Genomic DNA, 17,643 nt, shown 5'->3' with positions numbered 1-17,643 from the left:
GTGAAAAGGTGGTTACCAGGGGCTGGGAAATAGGGGAAATGAGATGTTGGTCAAAGGGTTCAAAAAGAAAAAGAAACTGCTTGATAGTAAATGTTTGTTGCTTCTTACCACTAGATTTTGGGAGAATTTATTGCATAGAAATATCTAGTAATACATCTATCAGATACTCAGTTTTCATGTTCTTTTAAGGGAAACCTGATTTATTATTCAGTTGGCAATTTTAGTGGCAAAAATATACTGCTCAGTCTTTTGTGCAGCTAGAATTGGCCCTGCAGCATGGGTGAGGCAGTGAACTCATACAGAAATTTGCAGGGGATTTCTAGCGCCATTTTTCTGTCCTGATAAATGTGATTTCTTTCATCCTACCTTGAACGTGGGTGTGATGGCTGAAGCTGAAACAACCACTTCACCACTAGATGGAAAAGTCAAGAGAATCATACTGACCTCGACCCTGATGTCTCAGAGTTGCTAAAGTAATACCAGAAATTGCCTACCTTTGGACTTGTTATATGAAGAAAGAGAAAAAACTGTTTAAGCCACTTTTTAGTCAGTTTTTCTTTTACCAGAAACTGGAATACAATCTTTTCTGGAATAACTACTTTTCTCTTTTATGTCACTGGGGGAAATCTGGCATAGCTTCTCTTTTTATTCTTGAAAAAAAGCATTGACTCACTGTCATAAAAAGTATTGTCAATTTATTTTTAAAAATCTTTAGCAACACCTTTTGTGTACTGCTATGGTTTGGCTCTGTGTCCCCACCGAAATCTCATCTTGTAGCTCCCATAATTCCCACGTGTTGTGGGAGGGACTCAGTGGAAGACGACTGAATCACGGGGGCAGGTCTTTCCCATGCTGTTCTCGTGATAGTGAGTGAGTCTCACGAAATCTGACGGTTTTAAAAACGGGAGTTTCCCTGCACAAGCTCTCTCTTTGCCTGCTGCCATCCACATAACATGTGACTTGGTCCTTCTTGCCTTCCACCACGATTGTGAGGCTTCCCTGGACCCATGGAACTGTAAGTCCAATTAAACCTCTTTCTTATGTAAACTGCCCAGTCTCGGGTATGTCTTTATGAGCTGTGTGAAAATGAACTAATACACATACACTGTCTTCATCTATATTATTAGTATGGATAAAAAGTTATTAGAAGGAGAAAAATGAAAGAGATAAAAGAATAGAAGAAAGTGAAAAGAAAGAGGCCAACATAAAATGATATAAATAAGGGAAAAAATGGTAGAGGGGGAAAAGTACATTTTTAGGCCTGTGAAAGGAAATTAGTATGAAAATTTTTAAAAGTCTAAACATTAAAGTGTAAAAACATTTATTGTCTCTTTCTAGGATGGTGGATGCTTTTTAAAATGTCATGCACCACGAGATTTTTGTAAGCATAAATTTCTTTTCCTGCTTTTTGAACTTTGACGTTACGCAGTGAAAGCCTAAATTTGAAATGCTTTTGATAACTGTCTTTCCTGAAAAGGTGTGAGGTGATAATGAATTGGACCTTTGAAAACACAGAGAGAGTTTGCACATTCTAATTATTTTATGGGTTACATACAAAAAAGAAAAAATTACTTATCCTACACACACACACACACACACACACATACATATACATATATATACACATACATATATACACCATGTGTGTGTGTGTGTGTGTGTGTGTGTGTAGGATAAGTATAATGTGTGTGTGTATAGGATAAGTATAAACATATATGTTTAAATATATGTGTGTGTGTGTGTGTGTGTGTGTGTGTGTGTATTTTTGGATAAATATTACAGAGAAAAGAAATATTAAATTAACCAGTAGCACAAAAATGATGTATTTTAGGGTATGGTATATTGTGACATTCATACAAAATGTGTCACACACATATTAACAAAAAGAGAAAAAAATACAAATTAAAATTTTAAACCTCTTTACAAGCTATTTGTGAAAATAAAATTCTTTGGGTGTTTTTGTTCTTCTATTAAAAATATATTACCTACTTTATAGTTATAATTATAATATGGTGTTTGAAGTTTCCTTTCATTTTAAATGAGCATTTCCATTCATCAAATCTGTGTTATGGTTCTCCATAGAAGCAAAGCCAATAGAAATTGGCTACCGTAATTATGGAGGTTAAAAAACTCCATCTGCCATTTACAAACTAGAGACCCAGGAAGCTAGTAGTGTAGTTCTGAGAACTGGAGGGTTGATGATATAAGTCTAGTACCAGTCAAAACAGGAGAAGACTGATGTTCCAGCTCAAGCCATCAGGCAGAAAGAGTGAATTCTCCCTTCCTCTACATTTTTGTTCTATTCAGGCCCTCAGTCAATCAGATAATGCCCTCCCATATTGGAGAGGGCAATCAGCTTTATGCAGTCTGCTGATTCCAATGCTAATCTCATCCAGAAACACCATCATAAAGCCACCAAGAGTTAACATTTAACCAAATATCTGGGCACCCTATGACCTAGTCAAGTTGACACAGAAAATTAACCATCATAACATCTTTGGTAAATATGAAAATATAATGTAGCATATGTGACACATATTTGTATGGCACTGGAGTCAGCCTGCTTGATTCAAATCCCAGATCTACCACAGGTTTTACAACTTCCAATAAAGACTTAGCTCCTGTGGGCTTCAGGTTCTTCATCTGTAAAACAGAGAAAATAATAGTACCTGCCTTATAGGATATTGTGAGAATTAGGCAAGTAAATACATGCCAAGTATTTAGAATAGGCATAGAATCTAGTCAGATCTAGTCAGCACACAATGCATTTAACTATTATTTTGTGAAACAGACATCATCATAAAATATTCTAGAAGTGAATATCACCTATATTGGTTTAAAAAGCAAATGAAAAAATTAGACTAAAAATGTAGAGATTAGTCACTCAAAAAGTGTAAATCTATGAGAGCTATTTGAACCTCAGTATAAACATATAGAACAAACACAGTTTTTATACTTATATTTTAAGACATAGTTTTATTTTTTGTTTATTTTTACCAAAGCTACAAAGAGAAATCCTAAAATCAGAATGGTCCCCCTACAGAATGGTCAGTTTCTACCACCTCCCTCTCCTGTAGTCCCCTATTTGAAGATGGGTCTATCATCCTGAACAGTTTTTCTTACTTTTTATGAAGTAAGTAACATATGTTCACCACGGGATAATCCAAAACACAAAATAGTAAATAAATAGGCAAAAAGAAAAAAAAAGTAAACGCTACTTAGATTTCCACTACCCAGAGATAAACACATTTTCGTATGTGTCCTTTCATACCATTTTCTATGCATTTTTAACAATTTAAATAAATAATATCTATTTTAATACCAAAATTAGCTCACATATTCATACTATTTGCAATCTTTTTCTTTTATTTAGAATTTCATGAAATGATTTTCATGTCAATAAATATTTTAAATAAATATTTTTACAGCATCATTTTAAATAGCTAGTTCTTATGAATTTTTTCAACATTTCCTCGGGTAACTCATTGGACATTTAATTAGTTTCTGTGTTTTCTCTGTCATAAATAATGCTGATTGCTTCTTGTAGCTAATACTTTTTCATATGGTTGAGCTCAATTATAGAAATAAATGATTTTAGGTTTTTGACACACAGCATAGCCGTACTCCAAAAATGCAATATTTGTGCTATGTCTTGTGTGTTTCCAATAGGTTTCAATTGACTTCAAGAAAATGATCTCAACCAGATGTGTATGTAAGGTTGCACTAAAATGGTGAGAAAAAAGGCAAACTTATTTTACAGCTAAGCAGTCATCCAGAACCCTGAATCATTTTTGAGTGTTTTGACTCTGATGCAAAACCCAGTAAAGGACTTGATAGGTGCGGTACAATATGATGAGTTAAAACTGAAAGCCTTTCCAACAGATATTTACAGAGCAATGTATCATTGTTCTGGTTTAAAGGGAGAAATTTGTATAAATAATTCATCCCCCTCACAACAACAATAAAATAAAAGTCTTAACACTTTCAAGTAGGTGTTAAAATAGGAACTGCTTTGCCAAAAGTAAATAAGTGTAGTACAAATTTCTCTTCCTGCCAAGACAGAAGAGATTCTACATCACAGGTGGGTAAAGAAATAAGATACACTACCAGAAAATATTCCAGAAGAAATACCTCTTTACACTAAAGAATTCAAAGAAAACACTGGCTCTACAACCAACCAATTTAATTTAATATTTAATGTTACATGAAGGATGACTACCCTGGGGTAGACCTTCATTTTTCAAACTGCACTGAGAGGGAAGCTTTCCAATGGGGGAAAACATATCTCTTTTTGTAAGCTCATCAATGGTTAGGTCTTAAGGGTACCACTTCATATTCTATAAGGAGGTCATTTTTTAAATGAGGCCTAAGGCCTCACTATTAATAATAGATTAAGAACTAGCTTAAACTCTGTCTCCTGGTCTCAATCAAACTCAAACATTCCTTTATCCTTTTCTTGAGTTTCAAAACCTCCTTACTTCTTCTTTATTGAGAAATAAATTCAAGGTGCTCTTTAGAAGGTGTTGGTTAAAAAGTTATTGTTACTGGAATTTTCTGATCTTTATGGCTGTTCACTCAGGAATATGTGCAATCAAACACTCTCTTAAAAGAGCAAAGGATTAGCTGGATGCAGTAGTGCAGGCCTGTAATCCCAGCTACTTGGGAGGCTGAGGAAGGAGAATCACTTGAACCCGGGAGGCAGAGGCTGCAGTGAGCCGAGATCACGCCACTGCCCTCCAACCTGGGCAACAGAGCGAGACTCCATCTCAAAAAAAAGAGGAAAGGTCGGGCACAATGGCTCATACCTGTAATCCCAGTGCTTTGGAAGGCTGAGGCAGGAGGAGTGCTTGAGGCCAGGTGCTTGAGACAAGCCTAGGCAACATAAAGAGATCCCATAAAAACTTTAAAAATGTTAAAAAGGGAAAGGTTCATATCTGGCTGGGTCTTTAAGATTCCACACAGTCCAACTGAGAACAGGGAAATAAAACTGATATCAATTCCCAAATTCCTGGGAAATGTTCACATACTCTATTCCACTGGGTTCCTGCAGCAACCCTAGAAAGTAAATTAGAATGGCGATCATTAAAAAGTCAGGAAACAACAGATGCTAGAGAGGATGTGGAGAAATAGGAATGCTTTTACACTGTTGGTGGGAGTGTAAATTACTTCAGCCATTGTGGAAGACAGTGTGGTGATTCCTCAAGGATCTGCAACCAGAAATACCATTTGACCCAGCCATCCCATTACTGGGTATATACACAAAGGATTATAAATCATTCTACTATAAAGACACATGCACATGTATGTTTATTGTGGCACTGTTCACAATAGCAAAGACTTGGAACCAACCCAAATGCCCATCAATGATAGAGTGGATAAAGAAAATGTGGCACATATAAACCATGGAATACTATGCAGCCATAAAAAAGGATGAGTTCATGTCCTTGCAGGGACATGGATGATGCTGGAAACCATCATTCTCACCAAACTAATACAAGAACAGAAAACCAAACACTGCATGTTCTCACTTATAAGTGGGAGTTGAACAACAGAACACATGGACACAGGGAGGGGAACATCACACACAGGGGCCTGTCGGGGGTGGGGGACTAGAGGACGGATAGCATTAGGAGAAATACCTAATGTAGATGACGGGTTGATGGGTGCGGCAAACCACCATGACACGTGTATACCTATGTAACAAACCTGCAGGTTCCGCATATGTACTCCAGAACTTAAAATATAATTTTTTTTAAAAAAAGAAAGAAAGTAAATTAGACAAGTATGGTTACCCCAATTTAACCAAAGAAGAAACTGAGGCTCAGTAAGACTGAGTGGGTTCCTAGGGGCACAGCAATAAATGGTGGAATCTGAGTCAAACCCATTCTGTTTATATATGTATTATCTTCAGGCAAACTGACACTCAGTATCTTTCATCTGCCAAGACTTCTAAGGGCCTCTTAGCACCTTACTCCCTCACTTGCATTTCTAAAGTTTCTCTCAGTCTTTCATCATTTTCACTGTCCACACAGTTGGTTCCAGCTAGTGTTTTTCCTTAAAAAACAAAAATCAAAAAAAAAATTAATCCTTTTATGCCAAGTCGGATTCTGGATAACTGTTGACCATGGCAACTATATTTTAAAAATATAATAGAACTGTACTATTAAAAAAATGAAGTGTTTATTTCTTTTCATTTGGACTAATAAATAAATACATTATTGACTGATTATTGATGGTACAGATGGGATCTTGTTATGTTGCCTAGGCTGGTCTTGAACTCCTGGCCTCAAGCACTTCTCCTGCTTTGGCCTCCCAAAGTGCTGGGATTACAAGTGTAAGCCACCATGCCTGGCCTTTGCTCTTATATGAGAATGTTTGTTCGCACATCTAACTGTGTGACCAACCATGAAGATCAGAAAATTCCAGTCATTGGTATGATGCTATACCAACAGCTTACTGGGAAATATTTAAGTATCATTTATAGTCCAGTTAAACTGATATAATCAGAATTGTTTAAGCCAATACTTGGAATAGAGCTGAAAATTGTTTTGAGTATATGACAACACAAAAGAAAAAAGAGATCTTGCTTTCTTTTGCGTTGATTACTGTATCCTTACCTGGACTGATAAATGAGTACAACACTTAACTTTAAGAACAAGCTCCTTGAGATGACAAACTAATTTAATCTATCCTACATGGATTCCTTGGAGCACAGTCATTTTGAATATGTTGTCTTCAATATCAAACATAAGCAACCATTTTTCTTTTTCTTTCAATAGCCATTAACTGGAGATATGCCTCAGCAATAGTTTTCCTTTCTTTTCAGATATTGTCCATACAATTATTGGTTAATTTTACCAGGCTGCAGTGAGGTTTATATCCCTCATATCTCAAAGGACTTCCACCAATCTCTAATTGCTTTGTGAATTTGACCCTCTTTTTCTTCCTGGCGCTGCCATAAAATTGCCTTTTACCACCAAGTGTTCACTTTATCAGCACTTCCAGCACTATCACTGGGATTCTCTTTTTCAGCTAATAATAGTCAAAACCGTGTGCCAGAGCAGTTACAATTACAGACAGAAGGACCATGCCAGAGTAAATAAATAACTTAGGGGTGCCTTTCTAAATGAGGGAAGTACAGCATGGGCGATGGTCAGATACTCATTGGCTAACAGTGTAAGCCAGCACTCCCTGTCCAGAATTGGCCGACTACCCGTGAGAATAAACCTATAATGACTACACTCTTCAGTGTACACACACACACACCATTTTAAATATAAAAATGTCTTCTGAGATAAATAGCTTTCTAGTGAATCGTAAGTGTGAGGGCAATGTGAATGGGGTGTCAGCTGTGTGATCCTGAATCCAATGTTGTAGATTTGAAGGGGCAGAGAAGAGGAAGGCAATGTAATGTGGATTAAGGGCTGCTTCCTAGATTTAGGAGGCTTTCCAATTCTCTAGGCCATTTAACTTCTGTGAGAAAGTCCTTTAAGTCTGCGGTGCTCAGCAGGTTTTCATAAGGTTTTCATAACTGAAGGCTTTTGAGGTGGACTTCATGAAGCATTCAGGGTTCCCAGGAGCCTCCACGCAATAGTGACGATGGGAAGGAGCCATGGTGTTTTCACGTGGACTCAGACTTCCAACCCACTTCATCCAGAACAAGGCCTGTTTCATATGTTGATTTATTTTAAAGATTTTATTTAAATACAGGTTTCTAAGGCTTTTTGAAAATGTTAAAAAAAATTAAACCCAGTGATCCCTAGGGTCCCTTTCAACCCTAATATCTTACCCCCTGATTCTTCTGGAAGAGAAAAGAGGTGAACAGTTCTATTCTCACCACCACTAGCTACCCTATCTACTAACTCCTGATGAATCACTGACTTGGCTACCTATGGTTGGCAACATGTTGTAAACATAGGCATATAAGGTCAGTTGTCCCCCAGGTTATCTAATGCTTCGTTTTTCAACAAAAAGTCAGGAAGAAAAAAGTGTGCCAGTGAGGAGAGTCAGTAGAAAAAAAAAATGGCAGGAATATGGCAGAAGAGAAGCTGAGGAGAGTCCAGGGAAAGGGAGCTTTCAGCCCTCTCCTCATACCAGACCCATTTCTGCCAACTCCTGTGTGTCCTCAGAGAGAGTAAGGATGGGGGTAGGGGAGAAAGAGAAAGCGGGGAGGGAATAGAGAATGGAGTTGTTAATCTGACTGGTTAGAGCCTAAGCTACTAATTGAATCACATTTTCTAATGAGTGGGGTCACTGTTTCTTAAAATATAAGAACCTGCACTCCAGGTGCTTGATATGTATTCTCAAATTTAAAGAGGGCAGGAGGCACTGCTTAAGTTTTGAACTGAAGTATTCGCTGGAACACTAGGTACCGGTTCAGCTGGTAAGGCAGCACTTGGATATCCAGTTCACTGCCGTTGTTTGCACAGTGCTGTCTTGGGAACTCTGCCAAGCAGTATAGTTTTAGCCGGACAGGGTGGAGAAATTCCTGGGTTCCTTGTCTATCAAATATTCCATCCATCCTGATCCCCCTCTCCACCTCAAAAAGTGGAGAAAAAAAATAAATATCAAAAATACAAGAAGAACATTCAGGTTAGATTGAAGGCATCACTGTAACATTCAGCCTTCTTTATGTTGGACACATTCATAGATTCTGAACTCTCACATTCTCCTCCCCTTCTAAGCTCAGCAGTACTTGAGGCCAGTCCTAGGAATTTGGTACAATACTCACTGGGTGCAGTTTCACCTGGGATGTCTGGTAACAACTTCTTGTCACTAAGATTTTAGAAACTGTTTTAGGGTAAATAAGGATCCATGAAGGTACTTGCCGGTCCTCACAGGTAGTTCACAGGCCACAATCTGTGGGTGAGGTCAGCCATCCCCATAGCTTGTAAGAGTTTTTTCTCCCACAAGTGTATACTAGAGCACCAAAAAAAGACACGTGGAATCTGGCAAGAAACAATCCACCTCAGATGGTACAAAGGCCATAATGAAGGGACTCCTCATGATGTATGGGCAGGTTTCAGGCAACTGGAAAAGCGTGTCAAATCACCAAGAGGACGGCAAGAGCAAAAAGTGGGACCCGCTGGGACTGAAGGCCTTGTGTTACTGCAGGCTTGGGAGTGCTGGCTCCATGAAGGAGGGGACTCTGGACAGGACCATAGTCCTGGAGGAATACAGCCTCTGCCAGAAATGGGACCCAATGTGGGGAAGGTGGGAAAAGAATATCCCAACCTTTTCCTTCTCCTTCCCTCTCATCTCCTGCCAATGCCTCACCATAAGAAATGGCAAGGGAGTCGGGTAATGCCAGCAAACACATCAGCCTCTTGGGGACATAGATAGACATAGGACAGAGAAGGGATCTAAGTGATCTCATGCACATATATGCACGTGGGATAAGGCAACTGGAAATACTCAGTGCAGATCCTTAGCCCAAGGGGAAAGTATATACATATATCTGAGGTTTGTGAACCCCTTAGGACTATTCATGGATTCCAGGGTAAGACAGTCTAAATGTATTAATGACTTTCAAATCTATATCTCTAAGTTATATTGTGATCTTTCCCCCAAGTCCGGGTTTTAGATGTACAGCTGCCACTAGACACCGTCTCTCAGCTATCCGATAGGCAGTGCAGATTCAGGCTGCTCAAAACAGAAGTGGTTCCCTTCCTCTTCCCTTCAACCTGCTCCTTCTCACAGGTTACTTTTTCTATGAATTTGAATCACTCTGGCCAGATAAGTCTAAATCTTTAAATCCTTTTCCTTCTCTCTTTAAATCCCATCAGTGACTAAGCCCTATTAATTCCATCTTCTAAGTATCTCAAGAACTTCTTCTTTTACTGTCAGTCATATTGCCACCTCCTTGATACAGATTTCCATCACTTTTCACCTAGATCACGGTCCCTTCACACGCATCCCTGACCTCTTACCTATTTTCCACAAAGTCACAGAGAGAAACTTTTCTAAAAAGAAAATCACATCATTCCATTCCATTAATTAGAACTCTTCTGTCTTTCCCTTTTAGAAATCCAAATCCATCCAGATTCAACTGCATGTACACCAGCTTTGTCTCCAGGGTTTCCCTGTGACTCTGAAGGTCTAGTAACACCAAATGAGCGACAAGTTTTTTTGCATACTGTATGTTGTGAATACCTTTCTCTTAGCTTCCTCTTTATTGGCCTGGTGAGGTGGTAACTTTTTATTTAGAAGGAGTTTTGAAAATACAGAAGACTTGCATAAATATCACAAAGATCTCCTTTACATCCTTTTCCCTGCATTTTCGTTCATTCCTTAACATCCACTTCCTGGATCACTTTCTTTGGTCCTAACCCCATCCTGTGAAGCTCATTTCCCCCTTTCTCTGTTCTCTGTTATTTTTCTGCTCTCGATGGTAACTGCACTCTGACATTGTTATGTGCTTAGCTTACCTGTCTGTCATTTATGTTTTTTGTTTGTTTGTTTGTTTTTTGAGACGGAGTCTTGCTCTGTCTCCCATGCTGGAGTGCAGTGGCGCAATCTCAGCTCACTGCAACCTCTACCTCCTGGGTTCAAGCAGTTTTTGTGCCTCAGCTTCCCCAGTAGCTGGGACTACAGATGCCCACAGCCACATCTGGCTAATTTTTGCATTTTTAGTAGAGACAGAGTTTCGTCATGTTCCCCAGGCTGGTCTCAAACTCCTGGCCTCAAGCAATCCACCCACCTCAGCCTCCCAAAGTGCCAGGATTACAGGCATGAGCCACTGCACCTGGCCTGTCTGTCTGTCATTTAATAGGCCAAGTTCCACACTGACATAGGCGAAGCATTACCAGGAACTTTTGCGGAGTTTACCCTAAGTAGACACCTGAGAAATAAATGCTCAGTAAGTAAGTGAGAGAATGTCCAATCCTATGATCAAAAGACTTTTTTAAAAGACATCAGGGTAGGTGGGTTTTGTTTTTGTTTTTGATTTGGCATGATTTTACTTACCTAGTTTTTTGCCATCTTATAAATTGAGTCAGTACTACTAGCTCTTATCTATTTCAAAGGAGCTGAGAAGGAAGAATCTGTCACTCAGTGAAGAGACACCATGACCCCACTCCTGAGTAAGTCTTCTAAGCTTGTATAGACACTTGAGAGGAGATAAGTTCGAGAGGAGGGAATCCCTAATATGCTACATGACGGAATAAGTGGAGGGTTGTGCTAAAAGCATGACACAGACCCTGGCAGGCATAAAAGTGACTGCCAATCTCTCTTGGGGAAGGCTGTGGATACCTTGCAGAGTTAATAAGGGTCCCAGGCAAGGAAGCGATCAGCCTCACCAGCAGGAGGCCATGTGAACCAGCTGAGGCCCTGAGCGGAGAGGGTGGCAGGAGAACAGACCTCAGGTAGCAGCCACCAGCAGAAGCCATATTCAGGGATGTCACATAAATCTACCTAGTATGGAATGGGAAAAGAATTGGGAGAACATGGTGATGATTCAGATTGCAGCAATTTACTAGTGAGAAAATGCCTAAGTATTTACTGACTTGTTTTCATTGTTGACAACATTTCTTTCCAATATGTGATAGCCTGAGTGCCTGCAGATTGCAAAGTAAGGAGCTCCTAGGTTTATGTGCGGGGACTACAAATGAGCACCTTAGACCCAAGGGCAAGTAGTGTGTTTTCAGAGTAAGCTCATCTACAGCTCTGTCAAATGGAAACTGCATTTCAGATTGGTGGCCTTAAAAAAGCAGTCAGAGAAAAAGCACCCCAGGAGAGGAACCAGTGAGAGCTGGAACACAGAACCAGTGTCAGGATTCAGTGCTATTAGACTTGCTCTCGCATACCAGTGAGCTGAAACAGCTATTTCATAATAAGGATCTTGGGAATAAAAAACAAGTTTAGGTGAGAACTACTTTGAAGGAAGGGGCAGTAAACTCACTGAAATAAATGTATAAAATTCTGTGTTCACCAAAAATGGAGCACACTCACCAGTCGGGGTATGATGCTGGCAATCAAATGAGCAATTCGTCAGCTTTTAAACCTCAGCTATAGATATCATGACTCAAATATTAATAATGTACAGCAATGGCAATGTTTCAGGAGGTTGCATGGAGAAAGAAAGCCAGTCCTCAGCAACTGTTGATTGGGAATTTACTCAGTAAGTAAATGTAAGGCAATTTCCTATTCCCAAGAACCTCATTCTCAGGATCCAGAGCAGAGATCTTAACAATACCCAAATATCTATACGTCAAAGATGAAAACAGACTTTCCAGTAGAGGCAAAGACAAAATGGTATTGAGGGCAGCTGGGAGAATCAGGAAGGGTCCAATAAGGAGGAGGCATCTAAGATGGAACTTGAAAGGGCAAGATTTCAATAGACTGAGCTGTGCGATGAGGAGGTCTCAGAGAAACAATGAGGAGGAGCTCCAGAAGAAGGTGGCTAACAGCCTCGATACTGCAATACTGCAAAAAAATCAAAGAGAACAAGAACAGAGAAAAGACTATTAAATTCTGCACAACGGAGAGTTTTGGTCACTTCCATAATAGCAGTTTCAGTAACGTTGATGAATCAGAGCTCGATTTTGAACAGCTGAGGTTGTAAATTGCTAGTAAAAATGTGACAATAATAAGTGGATACCTAAGTTTGTAGTTGTTGGCTGGTAAAGGGAAGAAGAGGAAAGGTTCAAAATGATGAATGGAGGCAGAGTAATTAAAGGGCATATGTTCACTTTCTGGGAGGGATAGCAGATAACTCAGAATAATGTGAAGGAAGGGAAACTAAAAGGTTAAAAAGAACCAAAAGACCTGGTGGATGATGCATGTTAGGGAACAAGGTCCTAAATGGAGCTGGGGCAGAGTGATGGAGAAACAGTACTCTGTATTTTGTTTTAGATTTACTTAACTCATGATTTAGAGGACTGTGTTCAGTAATAATAAATAGTGAGTATTAGTAACTTCCACTGACAATTGTATTAAATGCCAGAAAATAATAAGAACTAAAATTAATTAATACTTTGCTATGTACCTGGCCCCAGGCTCAGAACTTTATACTTAAAATAAAATTCTGCATCATTTCTGTATGCTTATAGTATCAGATACCCCCAGAGTAAGTGAAAGTTTTATAAGTATAAGCACTTCCAAGATTGCAAACACCCAGCTTGCCACCACCTGGAAATAAAGAACTTGCCATCTACGCGGGATCCCTCCCTGCCCTCACTCCACCCTGCCCCCAGCCCGACAGGAAACGTGGGGACCTGTGTGATCCATATCCCTTCATCTGCAGTTGTTATTTTCCCCTTGGGAGTTCTGTGCAACACATGAATCCTCTCTACCCTCATGATTTCAGCAGTTTATGGCTCATTTAGAGCCACCTCAGAAAATCTCTCCCATGTCCAATGCCCAAGTAAGCACTTCCCTTACTCAGATGCCTCTGCTCCAGCTCCCATCTGTTTATCTCAGGAACACCAATTCACTTACTCTGTCTTTTGCTGCTTCTCTCCTCTGTCACTCATTTAATTTTTAAGTTGAAAGGGAACTTAATCCTCCTTGATAATCAGAAAAGCACCTACCATTAATGATATATTTATAAAAAGAAGGGACAACTAATATATAGTGGAGTGAAATCACACAGTACAATAAATCCTCCTCCCTTTGAAGATACCCAGAATTTCTCTCCAGCATCTACATGAACCTGCGTATCTACATCCTGATTTCCTAATTATACCATTTTTGTCTTAGCCTTCAAAATTAAAATAAGGTAATTTTTGTGCTTTTATTTCTATTTTAAGATGTAAAATAATATTTTCTGTAATTTGTCACTGTAAATTAAAATTATTTCTTCTATACTATGGGCAAAACAGGTTTTATGGGCTAACCTAGCTGTCATTTAGAAACTTGATTGTTCATGAAAATGAACTCTGCATTCTAAATGACTAAATTATAAATACACCTTTATAATAGAATCTCTTTGTATGTTGAAAACTCTTTGAATATGAAGATAAAGCATAATGTGATATTGTTATGCAAATGATGGCATGGAATATCTACCTAAACATTAATGATGCCTTTTCCAAGATTATTAATTAATTTTTGTACTAGATTAGTTATGCTATCAAATACTCTTTAAAATTTTTCAGCAGCTTCCTATGTAGTAGAAATTATTTAAGAAAATTAACTCAAATATAAGGTACATAAGCATATGAAGAGTGTAAGACCTTCCCAATGTCTAGTTTTGATATGTCTAATGGCATATCAAAAATACCTTATAAATTCTCCTGTTGTGCTAATGACTTGAAAATTACAATGAGCCAGAAAAGCAATCTATACAGTAATTAATGAATTAATAATCTACCTCATTTCAAAAAGGCACGCAAGTCAGCTTAACAGAAAGCATATAATTAAGCAAGATACAATGAATTGAATATGAACTTGAAAAAGGAGATAGAAAAAGGAGAGTAAGATGGAGAGCACAGGTGGATTCATACAGAGATACATGCCATGAAATACTGCAATTATAAGTGGGCCCCCATATTTGGTTCTTAGAGTTATAGAAGCCAACCTAAAGAGAGAAAAAAATGATCAATTTCAAGATTTGCAGTGTTTACCTAATAAAAACTACTTTAATAGTACTTATCTAAGGATGAGAACAAGTATTTCTGATACTGAAATCCTAAAGAGATCCTCAGTATTTTCCATGATATTCTTAGAGTAATTCCAATGATAGGATCCACAGTGAGACTCAAATCCTCTCCACACAAGGAGATGGCAGCACACTAAAGCCTAGCTGGATAAAAACCAGCTCCATGGGAAGCTATTAAAATGCTGTACAGTGCATGGGTCCCCCAGTGGATTTGCTCCGTCACAAACTCCTTTAAAGCATCTGTTATAATATATGAACTAATTATCTTTAAGTCAATCTTACCTAAATATTCAATCCCAGTCCACGTTTTGAAATGTACTGAGCATTACCAAATTCACAGGCCTGAATCCAGCTACTTAGTATGGCTGTGGAAATACAGGACTGCATGCTTTAATAAGCCGTGAAGCTCAGGGAAGCATTCTGGGCATGGAATTGCCGTTGTATCTGAATGCAGATTACTTCTGCTTTCCAGAATAAACAAATGTTGAAATTATCCTAAAATGGATAATGGCATTACAAATACTGAAGTGAGTAACACTTAATATTCTATAAATCTAGTGGCACAAGTGATCTTCTGGTTAAACAAAAGACATACGCAGCAAAGGAGACGCTAGAAAATGGAAATTACCTGTGTTTATTTTTTTTAATAAATCTGAAATCAGTGAGGGTTTAGATTTTTTCTTTTTTTTTTTTAAGCTTTTTTGGCTGGAAGTTTATACAATGCAAAATAACCCTCTCCAAATTTATTGAGGTGGCCGACCATGTCCACGACCAAATTCACCTCTAAACTGGAATTCAGTTGCTGACCCAGCCCCAGCCTCGGCTTTCTTGTCGGCACCAGGGGGCACAGCACTCCGTCTGTAGGTATCTCTGTCGGCTTCCCCTCTTGTGAGTCTTGCAGGTCACTCACCCTTCAGACCTTTAGGCCGAGGCCTGCCAGTCCCTGGACGGCTATGGCATAGAGTGGCAGGCACAATCTCCGGGGGGCAGATGAAGGTAATCACGGAGATACTGGATACCCTCATTGGGAAGGTACTAGCAGAAATGTCTCCAGGCAAACTGTGCCTTCACGTAGCCTCGGGACTTGAAAGACTGCATGGCCTTTATGACAGGAAGGTTGGACACATTCTTGTCTGCCAGCTCCAGGTGCTTAGGCATGTGGATGTCCTTCTTGGCCACCATGACTCCCTCCTTAAAAAGGAGTCATAAATGGCAATCTGGTTCTTCTTAGGCATCAACATCTTGATGGATGTAGGGTCCGGGGCCAGGGCCTAGATACAGTCTTTTAAAAAGAGACATATGGGATCTATTTTCTTTAATGCCTACCTAAGAAAAATAACGTTATTGTCCAAAGTTGTACTTTTTAATCTTTTGAAACTAAATGAAATTTACTCTTCTAAATTCCTTAGTACATTTGAGAGTATTATGACTGAATTTCTAATTTGTTTCACAGTGCTTGTTTTGTTTTTCAATTTGCTATAGAGAAGTGAAATATAATAATTAAGATTTTAATTTACTGTTACTGAAAGTGATTTCCTTTTAAAATCATAACTGTATTATTCATTTGCTAAGTTTTCCTAAAACTTCGTATTACTTCTTTATTTCTATTATGTTAGGATAACAAATGAAGGAAACAAAACTCTACAAGATACCTTTATTTTCTTTCAGATATTTAATTCAAAAATGTCATCTTTTGCAATAAACATTATATTAGTCCATTCTCATGCGGCTATGAAGAAATATCTGAGATTGGGTAATTTATAATGGAAAGAAGTTTAATTCACTTCTGCATGGCTGGGGAGGCCTCAGGAAACTTACAGTCATGGTGGAAAGGGAAGCAAACATGTCATTCTTCACATGGTGGCAGGAGAGAGAAGAATGAGAAAAGAGCCAAGGGGAAGCCCCTTATGAGACCGTCAGATCTCACGAGAACTCACTCACTATCACGAGAACAGTATGGGGGAAACATTATCTCCACCTGGTCCCACCGTTGACACGTGGGGATTATTACAATTTAAGGTGATATCTGGGTGGGGACACAGAGCCAAAGCATATCACTTATAAAAGAGTATAACATTGTCAAGATTCAGAATTTAAACATTGTCTTTTTTTGTTCTCATTGTATTTGTTAGAAATGTTTTCATAAAGCAAGGAGCAGTAGTCTAAAGCCTCATTAGATCAAGATTGAGGAAAACAGGTCAGTCACTAACCATGAAGGGGCTTGACAAGCTTCCAATTTACAGTTGAAATTCATACATTACAATTTTTGTGATAACCTCCCATATGTCAAACTAACTATTAGTACCAGGGATATAATTAATAATCAGGATACATAAGGTTCCTACTGTCATGAAGCTCACAACCTAAGGAGAAAAGCCAACACATTTTTACAAACCATAAATTATGTCAAATGCAATGAAGACAATAAACAGATGCTGTGAGAAAAATAAGATGAAATGTTGAATTTAGAAAAGTGGTCAGACAATACTATTCTGAGGAGGGGACATGATTAAGCTCAGACCAGAAGAAGGAGTAACATACATAAAAAGTAACCTAGAAAGAGGGAACAGAAAGCAAGATTCAGATATGAAAAAAAAGCTTGACATAACTTAGGAACTGATGGAAGCCACAGAGTTTAGTAAGCAATGGTGAGACAGGAGATGTTTCTGGTCACTGGAGATGCCAAATCATGTAAGGCCTAAAAGTCTCAGTAAGATTTTTTATTTTCTTGTAAAATAAATGGGAGAGAAACAATGAAAGACTGCATGAGAGAGGCAAGGATAAGGGAAAGTATTTAGAAAACAGAATGAATTAATGAAATTTTGCCCCCCTTAATAACTCACGTTACTAGTAAATCTTAAGAGATCAGTTTTGAAAGCTACAGAAATCTCAGATAAACTAAAGCAACTAAATTGAGTATAACACATATAACAAACGTTATGTTCAGAATACGGACAATTTGGGCTTTTTTGAAGTTCTTCCTATTGATAGAATATTTATTTCCTCTTAATTTCATACATCCACAGGCCTCCTAGATTCTTAGA

General features: G+C 38.5%; 1 protein-coding gene and 1 pseudogene across 5 annotated transcripts in view; both read right to left on the bottom strand.

The window, feature by feature from the left end:
* Positions 1-17,643, bottom strand: part of MACROD2 (mono-ADP ribosylhydrolase 2) — a 2,087,937-nt gene that overhangs the window by 1,277,692 nt on the left and 792,602 nt on the right. The window lies entirely within an intron of this gene.
* LOC109024390 (small ribosomal subunit protein eS10-like) lies at positions 7,695-15,980 on the bottom strand (annotated as a pseudogene).

Source organism: Gorilla gorilla, chromosome 21, assembly GCF_029281585.2.
Source record: "Gorilla gorilla gorilla isolate KB3781 chromosome 21, NHGRI_mGorGor1-v2.1_pri, whole genome shotgun sequence".
Classification (NCBI taxonomy): domain Eukaryota; kingdom Metazoa; phylum Chordata; class Mammalia; order Primates; family Hominidae; genus Gorilla; species Gorilla gorilla.
The sequence above is the reverse complement of the archived record's forward strand: the minus strand, read 5'-3'. Positions and strand labels throughout refer to the sequence as shown.